General features: G+C 38.3%; 1 long non-coding RNA gene across 1 annotated transcript in view; it reads right to left on the bottom strand.

The window, feature by feature from the left end:
* Nucleotides 1–11,296, bottom strand: part of LOC132535862 (uncharacterized) — a 794,128-nt gene extending 782,832 nt beyond the window's left edge. Inside the window, exon 1 of the long non-coding RNA XR_009547609.1 lies at nt 11,175–11,296. This is a non-coding gene — a long non-coding RNA (uncharacterized LOC132535862). The remainder of the gene's footprint in view (nt 1–11,174) is intronic.
* Nucleotides 11,297–23,839: the final 12,543 nt, after the last annotated feature.

The following is a 23,839-nucleotide window of genomic DNA, read 5'->3' as shown; positions in this document are numbered from 1 at the left end:
GTGAGTTTTACCCAAAGGTATTAGTGAGTTTTACCCAAAGGTATTTTACCTTTTTTGTCGTCAGAGTTCTGGGTACCAGTATGCCAGGCTAGCTTCGTGGGTGGGAGACAGAGACCAGGGACACAAAGTTGAGCTGAGAACGCAGTTTAATCTTTATTCACGAGCTGGCAAACAACCTAATCACCACACAATGTGCTCCTCCATCTTTCTCCCCCTGCGGCAGCGTCAGGAACTCAGGAAGTACCTAGGATAGGGGGTGCGGAGAAGCACGAAAAGGCAAAGACTAAACCACAATCTCCCGGAGGTGGGGGGGAGTGAGACCAAACCAATGTAACAGAAAAGACCATGTAAATAGACCACAATGTCAAGCAATGTAACAGAAGCAGAACTACATCCCAGAAGCAGACCTAGAAGCATACCAACACTTTTTCTGTTCAATTGTTAATAGACCAAGTCTTTTATTTCCATTTATCTGACTCCTTGTTTGTACAGAAATACCATTTATGTATATTGTTACTTTGCTGATTGTATTGATTATATCCAGATTTTTCTTGCTCTAGTTTCTGTGGTTTTCTAGGTTTATTATCATGCCATCATCAAATAGTGATAGTTTGATTTCTTCTTTTTTCTTCTTTGATATATTTTTCTTGTTAGATTGAAATGGGAAGGACCTTGAGGACTATGTTGAATAACAGTGGAGTTAGTGGACATCCTTGTCTGGTTGTTGATTTTAGGGGGAACAATTTCAGCTTTTACCCATTCAGAATGACATTAACTGAAGTGTTGTCATAAATGATTTTTAATTTGTTGGTGAATTGTGCTTCTATTTTCAGTTTATCCATTGCATTTATCATAAATGGATGTTGAAAAGAATGCAACTTTTTGAGGGGATGAAATTTTCTGACTATAAATGTTAAGTTAATCTCATCTATGGCTTCATTTAAGGACTATTTCCTTGGGTTAACATACTCTGCCATTAGAGGAAGATGGGTCCTGCAATGAGTATACCCTAGAATATTCTGAGCCATGACCACAGAATGTGAGCTCAGACCTACAGGGATGCAGAGTTTACATAGGCTCCTGTGATGAATATGGGCCCCAGATTAGATTGATGGGAATTAAAGTCAACAATATTTTTATACTTTTCCCATATATGGGAGCAACTCTCTTCCCCGATCCAGGTTTCTAGTACTATCTCCAACCCTGACACCATCTCCCCAGACAATATCTTTGGCCTAACTGCATGCTAGCTTTTGGGCTCAGGTAAAAATTAGTAAAGTCATGGACCCCTTGGAATATTCCTAAAATAGAAATTTTAGCCTTTTCAAAAAGGGAGACTCCAAATTTCATCTGAGATATTCTTACCTTTAGGTTCCTGATTATTAAACAATTAGTTCTGCTTTATATCTTAATGCTTTTAAGCAACCAAGTTGCAGTTGCTACAGTGACACCATCCTGTCTCACTAGGGAAAGATAGAAATAGGCCGGGAGTGTGGGTCAAACTGCCAGCATTTATGTCCATTATAGAAGCAATTACAGAAGCCAGACCTTCCACCTTCTGCACCTCATGATGATCCTGGGTCCATACTCCCATAAGGATAAAGAATAGGAAAGTTTTCAATGGAGGAGATAGGATATGTCTGTCTGGTATTAGGAATTTTGTTGAATTTTATCCCTCTTATCCTATGGCCTTGTCAATAATTATTAAAAAATAATAATACTAATATCTTGAACTGACTTTTACCTTACAATATCACTGTGACTACAGTATTGGGAATAAAAGGAGGACAAGACAACAGCAGAGGCATCAGTAAAGAGACTATTCCAATAGCCCAAGCAGGTGTTAAAAGTGGTTTGTCCCAGAATGGATGCACTGAATGTTGTGAGAATTGGTGAGGTTCAGCACTTATGCAGAGGGTAGAGCTGCCATCATTTCATAAAGGACAGTACTGAGTTTCTTTACTCTATATCTAACAAAACAAAACAAATAATGTTGTAAAGTCTATAATCCATAAAATAGAAGATGGTGTTGGTTCAAGCAGAACTAATTTTCCAGCAAAGCAGAAGTTTCTCATTTTGGAGGTTACCTTGGATTCAGTGTGTTTCTACTAGCTGACATGAGACTTTCAAGTCCATGTTATCCAGCTGTCTTCTATAAAGAGCTTCAACATAGCAGGTATATTTACATTATCTCTTTTCCTGCTGACTGAGTCTGTATCAAACAGAGCATTGTGTATAATTTTATCTCACTTTAGAGCATTTCTGCTGGTGAGTCTTTCATTCCTTATGAGGGAATGTAATTATTTCAGTTTTCTTTAAAAACTTTTAATTGGAGAGATAAATATTCTACAAAAGCAATTTGGTCAGATAAATGTTCTTAGGCCCTGCCTTATCTATCAATATCTATGTACACATACTTAGCTTAATTTATTTAAGTGTAAGTCTTTTTGGTCCTGAAATGGAAAAACTGCCTTTGTTAGAGTAACAATTGATATTTTAATTCCTGGTAAATTTTAATTGTTGAATTTCTTTTATTAATTACTCAGATCTTTTATCTATAAGATTTTTTTCTGTTTAATAACTGCTCTGAGAAAGCATTTATGGATAGAAAAGCCTCTGGACAAGTATCTTTGTCTCTGAGATAGGAACTAAACTTCTTAATTCATTAACACCTCTCACAATAGTACTCCATTCCTTGCCTCCACTGACATAAATAGATGTACAAATAAAAAAAGGAAGTACTGACAAGGAATTTGAATCTTTCAGAATATAGGTAGGTAGTCTAAAAACCCACAATTGCAAAAGGTAATCTACCTTTATGTCAGAATCTACACCACCCTGAACACACTCAATCTTGTCTGATAGCTATCTCTGGAAATCCTGATACTGAGCAAGTCACCAGGAATGAGTACAGATGTAGATATTTTGGACAGTTTGGTTAAATTCCTTCTTTATAGGAATGACATCAGACTCTTTAGTCATTTTTTTGAGGTAAGAACAAAAGAAGTCCTTGTGATTTCTGTCAGCATGGCTATCCACAGGGTAATTGCTAGCAGCTGAAGTCTGTGGACAACAGGTTCCCAGTGAGGGCCCAGCAGGGATCTGGTGGAGGTGCACCAAAACAAAACAAAACAAAACAAAACAAAAAAACTCACATAGTGAAAAGTATAAGGACTTGTGCAAGTATTCTGGTTCAAGCCCCAGTTTCCCACCTGGAGCGGAGTCACTACATAATCATAGTGCCAGCACCAAGCCCAATAATAACCCTGGAGACAAAAACAAACAAAAATAAGAGGGTGACAGCACTAAAATAGCTATATCTCAGTTTGTTTGAAATTTAAGAGAAATTCCCTTTTGATGAGCTCCTGTTAGGACAAAAGTAACATTTTTCAAAACTTATTTGTTAATGACTGAAGTGATATTTTTGGAGTTTTGTTTTTATTGTTCAACAGTGTGTTGTGAAAAAATATAACTAAGGAAGTTAAATCTATATTTATAGAGTTCATTTAAGATACATGTAAGTTGTGAAAAATTTACTAGGTGAATATATATATCAGAAACATTTTATAAAATATATAAAAATTAATCTCATGACTTTACAAGTTCATGCATATGGAGAATAGTAATTCAGTGTAATCCAGAGAGAGGCATTGTGCAGCAAAAGGGGATCTGAATAGTAATATTTTACTCATTTAACATTTTAAAAATTATATTGATGCTAAGAACTATTTTGAAATAAATAGAGAAAAATTGGAGATGTAAATACAAATGTAAAATTCCTGTCCTCTTACATGCTAGTGTGCAATGTGAAACAGATGATAAATAATAAATAAGACAACATACAAATGATTATCACAAAGAGACAATTGTTGTAAATATAAAAAGATGGAGTTCTGTGAGTGACTGATGAGACAGTGTGATAAAATCAAATGAGAAATAATAGTGTGTTGAAGAAATGTCTCTTCTAGATTATGAGATTTGAATTGATAAATAAACAACCAGGAAAGGACCTCATGTAAATCAGTTATCTATTTCAGGTATTTGGCATCACATTTTACTGTTTTTTTATTTTAATTTATTTATAAAAAGGAAACACTGACAAAACCATAGGATAAGAGGAGTACAACTCCACACAATTCCCATCAACAGAACTCCATATCCCATCCCCTCCTCCAATAGTTTTCCTATTCTTTAACCCTCTGGAAGTATGGAACCAAAGTTATTGTGGGATGCAGAAGGTGGAAGGTCCAGCTTCTGTAATTACTTCCCCCTGAACATGGAAATTGACAGGTTGATCCATGCCGCCAGCCTGCCTCTCTCTTTCCCTAGTAGGGCGGGGTTCTGGAGAATCAGAGCTCCAGGACATATTGGTGGGGTTGTCTGTCCAGGGAAGTCTGGTTGGCATCATGCTAGCATCTGGAACCTGGTGGCTGCAAAGAGAGTTAACATGTAAAGCCAAACAAGTTGTTGAATAATCATGAACTTAAAGGCTGGAATACTGCAGATGAAGATATGGGAGGAATCTCCATTTTGTAGATAGACCATATTCAGCTTAGGAGCCTATGTGACTTCTGCATCCTTGTAGATCCAAGCTCACATTCGGTGGTCATGAGTAGGAACATTCCAAGCTGCCCCAGTATCAGGACTGATCTTCCTCAGGTGTAGCATGTAGTATGTTGTCCAGCCTCCCTTTGGAGGATGGAACATTGTCTACCGTTGTTGATCCAAGTTGAGGGAAAGGTCTTATGGGGGACCACAAAGTGGTCTATTTTGTTGTTCCTGATAGAGATGACCAGTAACAATGGAGAGAGGGATTTATTTGAGGTCTAGGCTCATCTTGTCTGTTTGGGAATTTCAGCACTTCCTGAATAGGGCCCCAGCTGATGGGGTGGTCTGATAGTGACTAAAGAGTCATCGTTAAAGTATGCCAGTCTCTTTGCCCTTATTCAGGGTAGCTTGGGGTTGTGTGAGGGAAGTGTAATAGGAAGTAGGTGAGGAAGGTATCTAAATCTAAGTAAACACTATTTCATTATGAACTTTATACTGACTCAATGCAGACTATTGTGTACTTTTACTTTCAGGTATATATTTTGCCCTAATTTGTGGATACATGTGAACCTATGCTCTATCTCATGAGACCTGGTCTATATCTAGTTTTCGGGACTTGTTAGGAAGTGAACTACCTGGACTGGAATTAGAGAATCCTATGAAAGAAAGGTCTCACCCAAGTAATGAGGCTGAAGGGTTGACATTCCATGTCTGACGTGTCTGGACAAAGTCTGAAATGAAGCATGGTGAGGTGGTATTTGGTGCATTGATTAGACTGGGATAGGTGGATGCAATATCGTTTGGTAAGAATTGAGAGAAGCATTCAGGAGAGTGAGCCCCACCATAGAGGTTCCAGGACTGGGGGAAATATGGGCTCTATAGAGGAAGCAGGAGGTTCCTGCTGTCTTAGGGTTTAAGAAGGCAATAGATAGTTATTGTTATAACCACATTATTTGGCAGATGGGTTAACTTTGAAATATCCCTTTATAAGGATTTGCTGTATCATTCACAAGACCACCATAATTTATATCTTTTGACATTATATGTATATATAGCTGTGTCACCGGTTGCTTTTGTTTTTCCTGGACTAAGCTTTTTTAAAATAATTATTTATTTTTCCCTATTTTGCCCTTGTTGATTTTTATTGTTGTTGTTATGTTGTCATTGTTAGATAGGACAGAGAGAAATGGAGAGAGGAGGGGAAGACGGGGGGGAGGAAGAGAGACACCTGCATTCCTGCTTCACTGCCTGTGAAGCAACTCCCCTGCAGGTGGGGAGCAGGGGGGCTTGAACCAGGATCCTTACGCCAATCCTTGAGCTTTGTTCCCCCTGTGCTTAATGCTCTGTGCTCCTGCCAGACTTCCTGGTGTAAGCTTTTTAGAGAGTCAGATATCAAATACTCATTCTTTTGTCTGTACATTAAACAGTTTGAGACATTCAATCAATTTTCCCCTCTCAAATTAATTAAATAGTGATTTATATGACTACAAATTAATAGGAGTGTACATAAACACCATTCCCAACACCAGAAGACTGTGTCTTATTCCTTCCTCCCCCCATCCTTGCCCCATGAAGCTGAACATCCACCTTTACCCTCAACCCAGGGTTTTTACTCAGGTGCCATACTCCAAATTCAGTCAAAGCCTGCTTTGAGTTTTCCTTTCTTTTCTTCTTTCTCAACTTCTGTTGATGAGTGGAATCATCCCATACTCATCTTTCTCTTTCTGAATTAGCTCACTTAACATAATTCTTTCTAGCTTCATCCAAGATGGGTCACAGAAGGTAGATTCATTGATCTTAATAGCTGCATAGTATTTCATTGTATATATATACTACAGCTTTCTCAGCCACTCATCTGTTGTTGGGCACCTGGGTTGCTTCTAGGTTTTAGCTATTATGAATTGTTCTGCCATGAATATCAGTGTACACATATCTTTTTGGCTGGGAGTTATGGAGTCCTTGAGGTATATCTCTAGGAGAGGAATTGCTGGGTCATATGGAAGGTCCATGCCTAGTCTTGTGAGAGTTCTCTAGACTGTTCTCCACAGAGGTTGGACCTTTACATTCCCACCAGCAGTGCAGAAGGGTTCTTTTGTCCCCACAGCCTCTCCAGCATTTGTTGCTGCTGTCTTTTGATGAATGCCCTTCTCACAAGGGTGAGGTGGTATTTCAGTGTCGACTTCATTTGCATTTCTCTGACACTAAGTTACCTGGAGCAATTTTTCTTGTGTTTGTTAGCCTTTTGGACCTCTTCTGTAGTGAATATTCCGTTCATATCCTCCACCCATTTTTGGATGGGGTCATTTGCTTTTTTGGTGCTAAGTTTGCTGAGCTCTTTGTATATTTAGGTGATTAGTCTCTTGTCTGATGTATGGCATGTGAAGATCTCCCATTCTGTGAGGGTTGTCTTTGTTTATGTGATAGTTTCTTTGGCTGTGCAGAAGCTTTTCAATTTAATATATTCACATTAGTTTGTTTCTGTTTTAATCTTCCTTGCAGACCCAATTGGGTTTGTACCTGTTGGGACCATGTGTAAGCCTGATAGAGCTTAGGGAGAACCACCCCCATCCTTGGTTGGAGGTCTGAGAAGATAATCTCTTGGTAAGTCTCTCTCAACCGAGGTGAGCATTAGGGGGGAAACTCAGACTTGGTTCTTTCCTTCTTGACTTTCAGGCCCACAGAAACCCCAGTACTTCCCTCCATTAACTGCAGGCCACATGGCCACAGATTCACTTATTCAAAGTCACCTTCTGATCACAGAAGAACACACCTTATCACACACTTCATCACACACCTCAGACCCCAGATAAGAGAAATTCCAAACTATATGGCTTTTTGATATCCATCTTCTTTCTGTCTCACCCTATGGGTTTAACCCTTATGCTTCTCTCAAATACCTTTGGATAATTAAGTTGCTTGTGTCATGGAGAATAACTGTCTTGTATCTCATCAATTCCTGTCATACCAGCCCCCTACCTTAGGGGCATGCTGACTGTTAAGAAACCTGTAATTTCTGATATATTTCAACAATAATTACCTCCATTGCTTTTTTATTAAACTCCTGTCCTTTGCTAATAAATGGACTCAGATTCTAGGCATGCTAAGAGTCCCCTGGTGTCTTTTACTTCGTGTCACCCCTGTTGTGAGTGAGAAAGAACCAGCCCGTTATCTTTCCCCTGGAGACCACCCCTCCAGAGAGAGAGAGAGAGATACCCCAAAATGTACCATCAAAGATGTCCTTGAAGTTTAGGTGGGAAAGTATACCACCAATGTTTTCCTCTAAGTATTTGATAGTTTCTGGTCTAACATCCAAGTTATTGATCCATTTGGAGTTGATTTTTGTTTCTGTTGAGATAAAGTGGTTCTTTTTAATTCTTCTGCATATTTCAACCCAATTTTCCCAGCACCATTTATTGAATAGATCTTCCTTTCTCTATTAATAATTTGTGCCCCCTTATCAAAGATTAGATGTCCATAGGTGTAGGGGTTTAGTTATGGGCCTTCAATTATGTTCCACTGTTCTGTGTGCCTATTTTTGTTCCAGTACCATGCTGTTTTGATGATAATGCCCTTATAGTATAGTTTGAGAACTGAGAGTATGATGTCTCCATTTCTGTTTCTTTTCTTCAAGATTGTTTTGGCAATACTAGGTGTTTTCTGGTTCCAGATAAGTGATTGCAATTTATATTCTATTCTTAAAGAAGCTTGGTGGATCTTTGGTATTACATTAAATTTGTATATGGCTCTGGGGAGAATATTCATTTTGATATTAGTTCTTCCAACCTGTGAGCATTGGATGTCTTTCCATTTCTTGGTATCATTTTCTGTTTCCTTGAATAGTGACTCATAGTTTTCAGTTTACAAGTCTTTCACTTCTTTGGTCAGGTTTATTCCTAGGTATTTTATTGATTTTGCTGCAACAGTGAATATGAGTGATTTCTGGATATACTTTTCTTCAGATTTAGTGTTTGCATAAAGAAATGCCACTGGTTTTTGTACACTGATTTTGTAGCCTGACACCTTGCTATATTGCCTAATAACTTCCAGTAGTTTTGAGTTTTTTTAGGTTTTTCTATGTATACTATTATATCATCTGCAAATAATGAGAGCTTGACTGCTTCCCTTCCAATCTGTATTCCTTTGATTTCTTTCTCTTGCCTGATTGCTATGGAAAGAGGTTCAATACTAAGTTGGAGAGTATTGGTGATAATGGAAAGCCCTGTCTAGTCCCAGATCTGAGGGGGAATGCTTTCAGCTTCTGTCCATTGAGTATGATGTTGGCTGTAGGTTTGCTATATATGGACTCCACTATCTTGAGGAATTACCCATATATTCCCATTTTGTAGTGTTTCTAGCATGAATGAGTGTTTGAATTTGTCAAAGGCTTTTTCTGCATCTACTGAGATAATCATGTGGTATTTGGTTTTGCTTTTATTGATGTGGTGAATGACATTGATTGACTTACATATGTTGAATCAACCTTGCATTCTAGAGATAAATCCCTCTTGGTCGTGATGAACAATCTTTTTGATATACTTCTATATCTGGTTGACCAGGATCTTGTTTAATATTTCAGCATCTATGTTCATCAAAGATATTGGTCTGTAGTTTTCATTTTTTGTTGTGTCCCTATCTGCTGTTGTTATCAGGATGATGTTGGATTCATAGAAGGTGGAAGGGAGTATTCCTGTTTCTTCAATCCTGTGGAAGATCTTTACAAGTATAGGTATTAACTGTTTGCTGATGGTTATGTAGAATTTGTTTATAAAGCCATCTGGTACAGGACTTTTTTGTTGGGAAGATTATTAATAACTGTTTCAATTTCTTTATAGGTGATTGGTACATTTAGGTTTGTAGTTCTTCTTCAGTTTTGAAAAGGCATATGTTTTAAGTAATTCTCCTATTTCTTCCAGATTCTCTAGCTTGGTGTTGTATAGTTCTTTGTAGATGTATCCATGATTTTTTGGATTTCTGTGGTGTCCATTGTGATATATCCCCTATTGTTTACAATTCTATTTATTTTAGTCTTCTCTCTTTTTTTCTGTTTTTAAATATTATAATACCATATTCCCCAAATAATACTTTATTAACAAAACTCAGTTTACAGGAATACATTAAATGCAACCTTCTGATTATTAAAACAAGTACAATTTTACACTGCAAAACAAATAAAAATTTAAGAGGTAGAGAAAAGAATCAGCATACAGAACAAAACAAAAAAACAACAAACAACTAGTATAGCCATAGGCCCTTTGAAATATAACTAAAATATGCCTACTAGCTATCTATAAAATGGAGGACCTCCCAACACTTCATCTTCACTATTCCAGCCTTTAGGTCCATAATTGTTCAACAATTTGTTTGACTACCAGGATTCAACCAGACTTCTCTGGACAGACAACCCCACCAATGTGCCTTGTATCTCTGCTTCCCCAGAGCCCTTTACCTCTAGGGAAAGAGAGAGACAGGGTGGGAGTGTGGATTGACCTGCCCATGTTCAGCAGGGAAGCAATTACAGAAGCCAGACCTTCCACCTTCTGCATCCCACAATGACCTTCGGTTCATATCCCAGAGGGGTAAAGAACAGGAAAGCTATCAGGGGAGGGGATGGGATACGGAGTTCTGATGGTGGGAATTGTATGGAGTTGTACCCATCTTATCATATGGTTTTGTCAATGTTTCCTTTTTACTAATAAAAAAATAAGAATAAAAAAAACAGTGTGGGGGAGAGATACCACATTGGTTATGTAAAGAGATTCCCACTTCCTGAGTGTCCAGCATCCCAGCCCCAATCCCATTCCACTGCCAAATATAGCTGAGCTGAGCAGCACTTTGTGGCCCTATGTTTCTTAATAAATCCTGATTTCTGAGGTAAGTATTCACCCCTTTCCCTCATTTATCATGAGAACAATGTGAAACGTCTCCTACTATAAAATCAAACCTCCTGACTACTAGTTTTGTAGATTTTCTCCTGGGTCACCAGGCCAGCTCTCTGCCCCTTTATATCTGTATAAGTCTTCCTTGATGTTTTTATAGCCCCTGAGGGCTATAACAGCAATGGAGACCCACAGTTATAAATTGGTGAAGCTTAAGTTCTCCCTTCATCACTCTTTTTGTTCATAAAACTCAGACCAGACGTGGTGCTTCAACCTACAGAATGCCGGATTGGTACCAGTATCTTCTAAGTATGTACAGAATTTTAGCCCCAGGAATCTCTTCTTAAATCCCTCTCTGTTCATGAGCCACTCATTTTTGCACTCACCCATGAGTTAGTGGGTTCCTGGAGTGATCCTAGTTTTACCTTGATATGTTCTCCTATGATCCTTTTTGATATTCTTAGTTGACTGGAAGAGAAAATTGCCACTACTACTATTCCTTAACCAGGCTTCTGGAAGTCCATTTATATTACTCATGATATGACTGGGTCATAAGGAATTAGTTGTATGTTCCTTTAAGAGTAAAAAGTGTATTTCTTTTTTTAAAAAATATTTTATTTTATTTATTTATTCCCTTTTGTTGCCCTTGTTGTTTTATTGTTGTAGTTATTATTGTCGTCATTGTTGGATAGGACAGAGAGAAACGGAGAGAGGAGGGGAAGACAGAGGGGGGGAGAGAAAAATAGACACCTGCAGACCTGCTTCACCGCCTGTGAAGCGACTCCCCTGCAGGTGGGGAGCCGGGGTTCGAACCAGGATCCTTATGCCGGTCCTTGTGCTTTGCGCCACCTGCGCTTAACCCGCTGCGCTACAGCCCAACTCCCCAAACAGTGTATTTCTGAGCTAGAACGTCACGTGTTATGTGTTGATAGAAGCTTTTCTCTATGCCTAGGCTTAGAGCACTTTAATATCACAGTGAAATCCTAATTATAGGTTCATACATTCCAACAAAAATTAACCTAAACTTAAATGTTTAATTTCTTGATCCTCAGATTAAGCAGCCCAATTATTGACTAAGTTAAAATTAAAAGCTCAGCATGAATTGCATGGCTTATGTCTCTGTGTGATGAATTTTATATTAAATGGTGTACATGAGTTCTGTTGTTTACCTTTGTAACAGGTTGCCATGCATATTAATGAGACCCAGGTGTTAACTTCATGCTGATTTCTTCCTAATGAAGAAAGTCTTTACGTTAACTTAAAATGTTTTTACAATTATTTGTTGTAATAATTAAAAAAATAAAACACAAATCACAATGTTTACCAGCAGTTCATTTCTGAATTCCTCTTCTTTTATTCCCAAGGCACTTTAGATATAATGGTAGCCTGAAAGGACAAAGTTTCCTCCAACAATTCTACTTCTTTTATTTTTTATTTATAAAAAGGAAACACTGACTAAAATCATAGGATAAGGGGATATAATGCCACACAATTCCCACCACCAGAACTCCATATCCTATTCCTTCCCCTGATAGCTTTCCTGTTCTTTATCCCTCTGGGAATGCGGAAGGTGGAAGGTCTGGCTTCTATAATTGCTTCCCCTCTGAACATGGACTTTGGCAGGTGGAGCCATATACCTAGCCTCTTTCCCTAGTGGAGCGGGGTTCTGGGGAAGCAGGGCTCCAGGACACATTGGTGGGGTTGTCTGCCCAGAGAAGTCTGGTTGGCATTATGTTAGCATCCGGAACCTTGTGACTGAAAAAAGAGTTATAATGTAGAGCCAAACAAACTGTTGACTAATTATGAAACTAAAGGCTGGAATAATGCAGATTAAGAGTTGGGGGGTCTCTGTTTTGTAGATAGTTAGTAGTCCTATTTTAGTTATATTCCAAAGAGCTCATGACTATACCAGTTTTTTTTTTTTTTTTTCTGAGCCTGACATCTGACATGAACGTGCATTCAAGTTATTGGCTGGAGAGATGATGTCATGGCTGGAAAAAGAACCAGAAAGCTAGATCATGGAAAAGAGTAGCTCTAAAATATGGGAAAGGTATATAAATATTGTTGACTGTAAATGTAAACCCCATCGATTTGTTTGTGATCTGGGGCCCGTATTCAGCTTAGGAGCCAATGTGACATCCGCATCCCTCTAGATCTGAGCTCACATTCTATGGTCATGAGTAGGAATGTTCTAAGCTGCCCCAATTTCAGGACCCACCTTCCTCAGGTAGAACATAGAATATGCTTTCCAGCCTCCTTTGGAGGATGGAATGTTCTCTACCTTTGTTGATCAGAGGTGAAGGCAAGGTCCTATGGGGATTCACAAAGGGTTCTATTGTGTTGTTCCTGATAGAGATGACCAGTAACAATGGAGATAGGGATATATTCAATATCTAGGCCCATCATGTCTGTTTGGGAATCTCAGGACCTCCCACCTAGTGCCCCAGCTGATGGGGTGGCCATATAGTGACTAAAGAGTCATCATTAAAGTATGCCAGTTTCTTGCCCTTATTCAGCTTCTGCAGTCCTTACTTTGATAAGGTTAGCTTTAGAGTGAATGAGGGAAGTATAATAGAAAGTAGGTGAAGAGAGTATCTACCTCTAAGTAGACACTATTTCATTATGAACTTTATGGTGTCTTTTTAGGTCTTTCTACTTGCTTTCTGCATATACTGACTCACTGCAGACTACTGTGCACTTTTGCTTTCAGGCATGTATTTTGCCCTAATTTATAGATACATGTGAACATATGACCTATCTCATGAGACCTGGTCTATATCTAGCTTTCAGGACTTTATTAGGAGTGAACCAACTGAAATGGAATTAGAGAATCCTATGAAAGGAAAGGTCTCACCCAGGTAATGTGCCTGAAGGGTTGACATTCCATGCCTGAAATCTCTGGACACAGAAGTGAAGCATGCAGAGGTAGTACTCGTTGCATTGATTAGATTGGGATCAGCAGATGCGATATCATTTGGTATGAATGATAGAAGCACGCAGGAAAGTGAGCCCCACCCTAGAGGTTCCAGGACTGGGGAAAATATAGGCTCTATAGAGGAAACAGGAGTTTCCTGATGTCTTAGGTTCAAGAAAGCAATAGGTAGTTATTGCTATAATGAAATTATTTGGCAGTTGGGTTAACTTTGAAAATCCCTTTATTAGTATTTACTGTATTATACACACAACATCACTACAATTTATTTCCTTTGATATTATCTGTATATAGCTGTGTATTATAGTGTTCTGCCACCAGTTGCTTCTGTTCTCCCTGGTCTAAGCTTTTAAGAGAGTCAACATATCAAAGACTCAGCCTGTAGTCTTTGCATTAAAAAGTTTGAGACAATCAATTTTTCCCTCTCATGTTAATTAAGTAGTGATTTTATATGGCTACAAGTTAATAGGAGTGTACATAAACACCATTCCCACCACCAAAAGACTGTTTCCCATCCCACCCCACCCTCCACTCCAGTGAAGTGGAACTTCCACCCTCACCTTCAACCTAGAGATTTTTACTTTGGTGCCCTGCTCCAAACTCAGTCAATCCTGCTTTGAGTTTCCCTTTCTGTTCTTCTTTCTCAACTTCTGTTTATGAGTGGGGTCATCCCATACTCATTTTTGTCTTTCTGACTTAGTTCACTTAACATAATTCTCTCTAGCTCCATCCAAGATGGGTCAGAGAAGATGTTATAAGTCTACCTGTTGTAACTTTTAAGTCTTAAATTAACTAGTATTAGTACCATTCTTTCCATTAATTTACTCCCCTTTCCCATTTTGCTGTTCTTTCTTTCTTTCTTTTCTTTCTTTCTCTCTTTTTTTTTTGCCTCCAGGGTTATCTCTGCAGCTTGGTGCCTGCACTACCAATCCACTACTGCTGGTGGCCATATTTCTATTTTGTTGTTGTGATTGCTGTTGCTGTTATTGTTTTTGTTATTGCTTTTGTTGTTGGATAGGATAGAGAGGAATCGAGAGGGGAGGGGAAGATAGAGGTAGGGAGAGAACAACCCCTCTGCAGGTGGGGAGCCTGGGGCTCAAATGGGGATCCTTGTTCTGGTCCTTGCACTTCACATCATGTGCACTTAATCTGGTTTGGTATTGCCTAGCTGCCCCCCCCCCGTTGTTATTTCTTATTTCTGTTGTGTTCTTAGTTCTATTCTGCTGCTGTTCACCTCACGTAGAATGTGTTATCTTTTGTTTTTTCCTTTCCCATGGAATTCCTTTTAGCAATTCTTGCAAAATGTGATTGACGGTAGTATACTCCTTCAGCTTTTGACTATTTGAATAGACCTTTATTTCTCCATCATAATTTAAGTAAACCTTTGCAGGATAGAGAATGCATAGCTGACAGCTCTTGTCTTTTAGAATTTTAAATATATCAGTCCACTCTCTCCTTTATTCTAGGGTAGTGAAAAGTAATCTGATGAGAGCCTTATAAATTTACATTTGTATCTCATAATTTTCCTTTTTGTAGCAGCCTGTGAAATTATTTCTTTGCCCTTTAGTTTTAATAGTCTCACCATGATAGGTCTTGGTGTTGTGCCGGGCTAGTTTCACTGGAGAGAGAGATGAGGAACTCGTGGTGGCATGGTAATACAAGTATTTATTGATGCGGATGCCCCAGAGTTAGATGTGAGCACAGCGGGTTTAGGCCACATGGAGCTAGCAAAATGGCTGCCTCCCACTATGCACGCCAGCCCTTTTCCATGTCTTCTCCAGGTCAGGAAACGGCAGAGAAAGAGAGCAAAACCAGGAACAACAGCAGGCTTTATAGGGTAAAAATGGAAGTGGCAAGTCAGGTATGGGATTGGCTAGGAAAGGGGGTGGAGAAACAAGGCACTCTGGGAAGGTAGAAGGCTGGCGGTATTAATGTACCCTGCAGGCATGGGTGGGGATCTTTCAGGCAAAACACTGATTATGTAAACAAGCCATAGTATCAAGTAATGCAGGGGAGTTGGCGTAATGCCCAACAGCATTGGTCTTTTTGTGTTAAAATACCTGGTTATGTACTCTGCTTCCAGGATGTTATGAGGATTGCCTAGATGAGGAAAATTCTCAGCTTTAATTTCTATGAATATAGTTTTTGTTCCCTTCAGACTGTCCTTTTCCTCAGGAATCCCTATCACTCTTATATTAAACCTTTTGATGGAGTTTTCTATGTCTGAGCTGTTTATATCTTTATGTAGAGCCTATATTTGGCTTCTCTATCAGGTTTCCATCAAAGTTCAAGCCATAGGGGGTTGTTACTAAGTGGCAATTGTGTTTGAAGAAGCAGGACTCAGTTAACTATTAGGTTACCAGCTGCTGCTTATTACCTTATAGCTGCCAGCTGCTGCTTATTATCTTATAGCTGCCAGCTGTAGCAAATTGCCTTCTGCATGTCTGCCTTAGTTTGGAGAAGTAGACAAAACTAGTCTGGCATATCCCCTGTTACTCTGGTGTGGCCCCACCACCAGTTCAGCTCACTCTCACCGCCAAGGTCATGAGCCAAAAATCAGAGATTTATACCCCCCCCTTTTTGCACTCAGCACTGTAAAAAGACAGGAGTGCTGTTTTTGAGGAAAGTGGTGCAATTTGTTGCTGGAGCTTCCAGCCTCTGGGTGCTTTTCTCCAGCCCTGTGCCCCCTCTTACCTTGTACACTCACACCAAAACCCACCTGAGGTCTCAGTGTCTATGAATTTCCCAGCTACAATACAGTTAGGTTTGTGGGTTGGATAATTGTTAATATTTGTTGGTTTTTGGAAGAGAGTCTTTGCTTTTGTCTGTTAGTCTATAGCTATGCCTCCCAGAAGTCTCTTGGCTAATTGTATACAGTGTTTCTTCTAAAAATTGGCAGGTAGTGACAGTAATGTTGATATTCTATTTGAAGAGATGAAAAGATGAAAGACTATTTATGAAATAAGTGCAGCCTAGAATGTTCCCAGTTGTGACCATAGACTGTGAGCTCAGACTGACAGGGATAAACATTACTATCTATGGGCCCAAGGTCAGATTGATAGTATAAACAGTTAACTGTATTTATACACTTTCTCGAAGTTTGGGAGTTACCCTTTGCCCTAAGTCAGCCTTCTAGCCTTATTCTCAATTCTCACAACATCTTGCCAGACAATTTTTAAATCCACCTGCATGTTTGCTATCAAGATAAGGAAAAATTACTAAGGTCATCAATCCCTAGGAACTTACCTAAAATAGACTTCCTAGTTTCTTTCCATGCTAAGATCCCTATTCTTATCTTCTTTACTCATACTTTTTTTTGTTTCTGTTTATTAAAGTTAATGTCCCCCTTCATATCTTACTACCTTTCAGCTATAAAGTTGAAGATGATATTATGATTGAATCCTGACTTCCTTGGAAAGATGATTTTACCAATATGTCCCAGAGCCTCACCTTTCCAGAGCCCTACTACACTACATAAAGACAGAGACAGGTGAGGGTATGGATCAACCTACTAACATCCATGTCCAGCAGAGAAGCAGTTATAGAAGCCAGACTTTACAATTTCTACACCCTATAAAGAATTTTTGTCCATAACCCCAGAGGGAAGAAAAGTTAAAGAAAGATGATCAAAAGGCTTTCAACTTCAATTCCATCAGTACCCAGAAAGAGAAGAGGAACAAAGGAAGGACAGTTGGAAGTAAGTTGGTGTAGGTGTGACCTATAATGGAAGAGAAGGCAGGGGCCTATATAAATGGGTAAATATATATAGACAAATAGTTATAGATACAACTATATAATAGTCAATCCGCATCTGTGACCTTGGGAGAACTACTGTAGTTTCCACTGGAGAGAATGGAGACAAAGAAGTAATGTGGTAGGTACAATGTAAAATTATATCCCTATTATATCATAATTTTATAAATCAATATTAAATTACTAATATTTTTTAAAGGAGAAAAAATGTCCTCCAAACCTATTATTCCATTTTTACTTCTACTTGTTATGTTTCTAAAACATGAAAGCTTGGCAGGGGTAGAATAATGCTTAAGGCTCCAAAGTTCCACATTCACTTCCTCACATCACCATAAGCTAAAGTTGAGCAATGCTCTGGTAAAAAAAAATGCAACTTTTTCTTCATACTTAACTTTATAGGTGAAACTTATATTATGGCTGTTTTAAGTTATCTGATCATTTGCGAATTTTACCACTTTTTCTTACTTCTAATAATTATCCATATCTTTTTGTTGAAATGTTGTCTTTCAGATGTTTGTTGCAGGGTACAGACTCATGTCTTTCCCAAATAAATACTTGTATAACAAGTAAATATCCATATACCTTACCCACCAACAAGTGCTATCTATATCTTCCACAGAACCCTTAGTTTCCCTCTGCCAGCTTCCCACTACCTTGTTTTAAATCTTTGTTATCTGACAAAATACACCATAGTTTATAAATATTTCACCCTGCATTTTTCCTTGCATTATACCTTAAATTATGAACGTCCAGTGTGCATTTTTTCTGGCAATTATATTGCCGTCTTTACTCATTATCAGGGTCCACATATTTTATTTTAAACATTTATTGAGTTAGTGTTGGTTTATAATACTGTTTTAGAGGTACAATATCATACCACTTATTGATATTTGTTCTATAATTTCTATAAGTACCAGTAACTCTCTGTCAAAGCCTTAGTTTCATGTTGCAATGAGCCAGTTATTTGTATTTAAGTTACTTATTTTATGAAAGATAGAAAATGAGGGACAAAAGCATGACTCATCTCTAGAATTTGGTGGTTGTGGGGATTGAATCTGAGGCTTCAGTAACCTATATGCAAGTGTGGTATGCTAATATTGAGCTGTCCCCAGTCATCCTTTATTTTCTTAAACTGGTCCTTGCGCTTTGCGCCACCTGCGCTTAACCCACTGCACTACAGCCCGACTCCCAATCCTTTATTTTCAAATGTAGTATTTAATATACATCTTTATGTAATAAAATCTATGTCATTTCACTATGCTTTCTTTTTCACTTCTTTTAGAATAAATAATTATCCCAATCTGCTCAGATATTCACCCATAATTCCTTTCTACTGAAAATATTTAACTTTATACTGTTTTTTCAAACAGCTTGCTAATTAGCCCATTATTATTTACTGAATAATTGATCTAGTCCTCTCACATACACAATGACTTTTTTTTTTTTATACCAGAGCATTGTTCAGCTCTGGTTTATGATGGTATGGGGGATTGAACCTGGGGCTTTGGAGACTCAGGCATGAGAGTCTCTTTGCATAACTATTATGCTATCTACCCTCTACCCTCGCAATGACTTTTATTATATATTGAACTTAAAAAAACTCATTTCTTTCTGTGCTCATTATTACCTTGCTCTGAATTGCCTCGGTATAGTGTCCTTTATGTTGTTATTATTTTATAATGTTTAATATCTGAGAAAGTATAATTCCCCATACTAATCTTATTTTAAAGTGCTACTTATTATGTCTTGTGTATTGTTTCATATGAAATTTGGATTTGTTTCCAGGCCTTACTAAGCAAATTCAATTGTCCCCCCCATAGGACCTTGCCCTTAACTTGGATCAACAAAGGTAGAGAATGTTCCATCCACAGAAGGGAGGATGGACAACATACTCTATGCTACTACACCTGAGGAAGATGGGTAAATATTGGGGCAGCTTGGAATGTTCCTACTCATGACCACAGACTTTGAGCTCGGATCTACAGGGATGCAGAGGTCACATAGGCTCTTAAGCTGAATATGGGCACCAGACAAAATCAAATCAATGGGGTTTACAGTCAACAATATTTATACCCCTTTCCCATATTAGGGAGCTACTCTCTTCCCCAATCCACCTTTCCATTCCTTTTCCCAGCCATGATATCATCTCCCCAGACAATAACTTGGATCCACTTGCATATCAGATTTCAGGCTCAGGCAGAAAAACAAACAACAACAACAACAACAAAAAACACCCCAGAAAACTAGTATAGCCACAGGCCATTTGGAATATAACTAAAATATGCCTAGTAGATATCTACAAAACAGAGACACCTCCCCCGACTCTTCATCTGCACTATTCCAGCCTTTAGGTTCATGATTGTTCAGCAGTTTGTTTGGCTTTGTATGTTAACTCTCTTTTCAGCCAACAGGCTCCAGATGCTAGCATGATGCTGACCAGATTTCCCTGGACTGACAACCCCACCAATGTGTCCTGGAGCTCTTATTGCCTAGAGCCCCACCCTACTAGGGAGAGAGAGAGGCAGGCTGGGAGTATGGATCGACCAGTCAACGCCCATGTTCAGCGGGGAAGCAATTATAGAAGCCAAACCTTCAAACTTCTGTATCCCACAATGACCTTGGTTGGGTCCATACTCCCAGAAGGTTAAAGAATAAGAAAACTATCAGGAGAGGGGATGGGATATGGAGATCTGGTGGTGGGAATTGTGTGGAGTTGTACCACTCTTATCCTATGGTTTTGTCAATGTTTCCTTTTTATAAATAAATAAATAAATAAAAAGAACATTCTATTGTGATTTTTATTAGAATTATGGTGAATTTATAGATTAAAGTGAGATGAATTAGATTTTTATAATACTTGGTCTTACCATCTTCTGAACATCTTATGATTCTACATTTAATTCAAAATGTATGTCCTCATAACTCAATTTTGAAAATCCCCTATGGGCCAGGACAGATAACTTTCATGTAGAACTTGTCTCTTTGTGTTGAGGAATTGTTGGTTCATTATCAGGCATGGTTGGAAATATTGACAACGGCAAACACAAGAAAGTAGTACAAGAAAGTTGGTAAAACTCTTTAGACATTTAGCCCCCATTGTTCTTCAGACAGTAATAGTTTCACATGTCCTTCTAGGTCACTTTGGGCTTTCAGCCTGACAAATGTACACAGCTTGAGTTTTATTGCAGTTACATAAGAACCTGGAGTCTCCCTAGTGAATAGCAATATGTCAGCACTTTGCTAATTAGAAGAGACCTTATGACTAAAAGGATCAAGGGAATTGTTTGGATTTCAAGCAGAGACTTAATTTTAATGTAGAAAATATCGCCAGAAAGCTCTTAAGTAGTAAGATTCCCAAAACTTGGTTGCTAGCATTACTAAACACCCACTAAATCACACACACACACACACACACACACACACACACACACACACACACACACACACATGCACACCAGCTATATCAGTTATTGAAGTAGATTGTTTTCATTGCTCAGAATTAACTATTAGCACATCACTATATCTTATTTGAAAATTGCAGATGTTAATTTATTTTATTTTATTTATAAATAAACAATGACAAAACCATAGGACAAGAAGGGTACTACTCCACACAATTCCCACTACCAGAACTCCTTATCCTATCCCCTCCCCGATTGCTTTCTTATTCTCTAACACTCTGGGAGTATGGAACCAAGGTCATTGTGGGATGCAGAAGATGGAAGGTCTGGCTTCTATAATTGCTTTCCCATTGAACATGGGCTCTGACCGGTCGATTCACACTCCCATACTGCCTCTCTCTTTCCCTAGTGGGGTGGGGTTTTCGGGAATTGGAGCTCCAGGACTCATTGATGGGGTTGTCTGTCCAGGGAAGTCTGGTTGGCATCATGCTAGCATCTGGAACCTGGTGGCTGAAAAGAGAGTTAATATATAATACCAAACTTTTTTTTTATCTTTGGTGAAAATTGAAAGAAGGTAATGGCAAGTTCTGAAGAAAGGGTTTAGTAGTACTGGAGAAAATAATAATGGTGACTTAAAATAATATTGTGACTTGACCTAATTTATTTGGATTTGTTTGGGGAACTTAAGTTCATTATAAAGCTCTTTATAGGGTAGTCTTATGAAATTGAATTAACCTGTGGAGCGGAGTTTGTAATTGTTTTTATTCTAAGCAAATACTTATAAGTAATTTTATTTATTTTCTATAGTGCCATTGAATTAGGAGGCATCAAGGAAAGGGCCAATTAAGATGGACAGAGACACATGGATTCTGAAATGGTAAAGTTCAGACTTCCATAAATCTAAATAATCTCAAAAACATATATGTCAAGTGAAAAAATATAGGTCACAAAAATCTGCATATGTCACAATTTCATTTGCATGAAATATAATTCATGTATGAATTATGTGTTAATGTGTGATAAGTAGATACAGACAGAAGCAACATACCAGTTAACTCAGTTGTTTCAATAATTAAAATGTTGCTTAGGTTTAGGAGAGAGGGTGGGAAATGACTGCCTACATATAGAATTGCCTTTTTCAGATGATTGAAATGTTCTTAGATCTTTGTGATTACTTTATAATTTGTCAAAATAGTAAAAATAATACTAATAAAAGACTTGAAAGACTTTTATACTGAAAATTATGAGTCATTATTCAAGGAAATAGAAAAAGACACAAGGAAGTGGAAACATATACCATGTTTATGAATTGGACGATTTAATACCATCAGGATGAATATTCTGGCTGGGTGGTGGTACACCTGGTTGAGCACACATGTTCCAATTCACAAGGACCTGGGTTTGAGCCCCTAGTCCCCACCTGCAGTGGGAAATTTATGAGAGGTGAAGCAGGACTGCAGGTGTCTCTTTGTCTTTCTTCCTCTCTATCTCCCCCTCTCCTCTCTATTTCTGGATGTCTCTATCCAGTATATAAAGTTAATAAAGATTTGAAAAATAAAAATAAATAAATATCAAAATTAATATTCCACATAAAGCCATATACAAATTTAATGCAATCCCCATCAAGGTCCCACCCAATATTTTAAAGAGGATAGAACCAAACTGACAAATGCTTATCTGGAAACATAAAATACCTAGAATTGTCAAAAACAAGCTTGTTAAAAAGAACAGAACTGGAAGCATCTTATATCCAGATGTCAAATTGAATTATAGGACCATGGTAATCAAAACTGCCTGGAAATGGAAAAATAAATAAATAAAAATACTGACCAGTGGAACAGAACTGAGATACATGAAATAAGCCCCTATATGTATGGACATCTAATTTTTTTTTTATTGTCTTGGTTTAAAGTTGGACACAAAATATGGACATCTAATTTTTGACAAGGGGGCCCAAACTATTAAATGGAGAAAGGAAAGTCTCTTCAAAAACGGTGTTAGACAAATTGGGTTGAAACATGTAGAAAATGAAACTGAACAACCACATTTAATGAGACAAATTCCAAATGAATCAAGGACTTGGGTGTTAGAACATAAACTATCAAATACTTAGAGGAAAATATCAGTCATTGTAATTAAAATTGAAGGACTTCAGAGAGCTGTGACTGCTTGGCATGGTTTAGAACAATCAAAGGTTTATTACATGGTGGCACAGCAGTACAGAATGGTATCTTTTCAGTATAGCAAGATGGGCAGTTATTGGGGTCCTGGGAAGCCAAGTCAGCATCAGCCTGAGCAGGAGGAGGAACCTGGAGGAAGGACTGGACTTCCACCTGGCCTGTGCTTAAATTCAGTCCTCATGTCAGCCTGACATCAGCCTGACATCAGCCATATGCTAATTACATCCAATTGTTCAGCAGTATGTTAATTACATTCATCAGCCCCAGCCATACGCCAATTACATCACAACAATTGGCAGCACTCCTTTCCATCTAAGTTTTACACGTATCTTCAATGATATGAAAACAGTTGCAAAAAAGACTAAACAGAAATAATACAATGGAACTACATCAAACTAAAAAGCTTCTGCACAACAAAAGAAACCACCAGCCCAAACAAAGAGATCCCTTACAAAATGGGAGATCTTTACATGACATAAGTCAAGTAAGAGGTAAAGAACCAAAATATACAAAGAGCTCACCAAACTCAGCACTCAGCAACCAAAGGGAAAAAAAAGGATCCCATCCAAAAATGGGGAGTGGACATGATGAACAGAATATCCAGCAAAGAAAAACTAGAAAACGAACAAATATATGGGGAAAAAAGGCACCATGTCATTGATAGTCAGAAAAGTGCAAATAAAAACAACAGTGACATACCACTTCAATTCACTCCTGTGAGAATATCATACATTAGAAAGCATAGCATCAACAAATATTGGAGAGGTTTTGGGTACAAATTAATCCTCCTGTACTGCTTCTGGAAATGTAAATTGGCCCAACTCCTGTGAAGAGCAGTCTGGAGAACTCAGACAAAGCTAAAAATGGACCTACCAGGGAGTCGGCAGTAGCGCAGCGGATTAAGTACAAGTACGACCACGTAAGAATCCCTGTTCAAGCCCCTGGCTCCCCATCTGCAGGTCTGCAGGTGTCTGTCTTTCTCTCCCCCTCTGTCTTCCCCTCCTATCTCCATTTCTCCCTGTCCTGTCTAACAATGACGGCGTCAGTAACAACCACAATAATAACTACAAGAACAGTTAATAAAAAAACGAGGGCAACAAAAGGGAATAAATAAATAAATATTAATAAAAAATTAAAAAATGGACCTAC

The sequence above is a fragment of the Erinaceus europaeus genome, chromosome X, assembly GCF_950295315.1.
Source record: "Erinaceus europaeus chromosome X, mEriEur2.1, whole genome shotgun sequence".
NCBI classification, from domain to species: domain Eukaryota; kingdom Metazoa; phylum Chordata; class Mammalia; order Eulipotyphla; family Erinaceidae; genus Erinaceus; species Erinaceus europaeus.
The sequence above is the reverse complement of the archived record's forward strand: the minus strand, read 5'-3'. Positions and strand labels throughout refer to the sequence as shown.